Source organism: Octodon degus, unplaced genomic scaffold, assembly GCF_000260255.1.
Source record: "Octodon degus isolate 3935 unplaced genomic scaffold, OctDeg1.0 scaffold01411, whole genome shotgun sequence".
Taxonomy (NCBI): Eukaryota; Metazoa; Chordata; class Mammalia; order Rodentia; family Octodontidae; genus Octodon; species Octodon degus.
This window is the reverse complement of record NW_004525987.1, coordinates 2,214-2,487: the sequence shown is the minus strand read 5'-3', so window position 1 is coordinate 2,487 and position 274 is coordinate 2,214.

Genomic DNA, 274 nt, shown 5'->3' with positions numbered 1-274 from the left:
TATACCAGCATCAAGTGCGGGTTTGCTACACAGGTGCTTCTCTCTTCTTGAATTCTGTGTGGAATAACATAGATTTGTAGAACACAGCCACATCAGTGCCTAAAGAGAAATTTATGGCCTTAAATGTTTGCCATATAAAAAAAGAAATTACATTTTATTATGTGATGACAGTCTCGCTCCCCAGATTCCTATCAGCGGTCTTCCATCAGCCTGCTAGGACTTCAATAACATGCATTTCCATAGCTTTCATCAATTGGATTGCAAAGAAACCTGA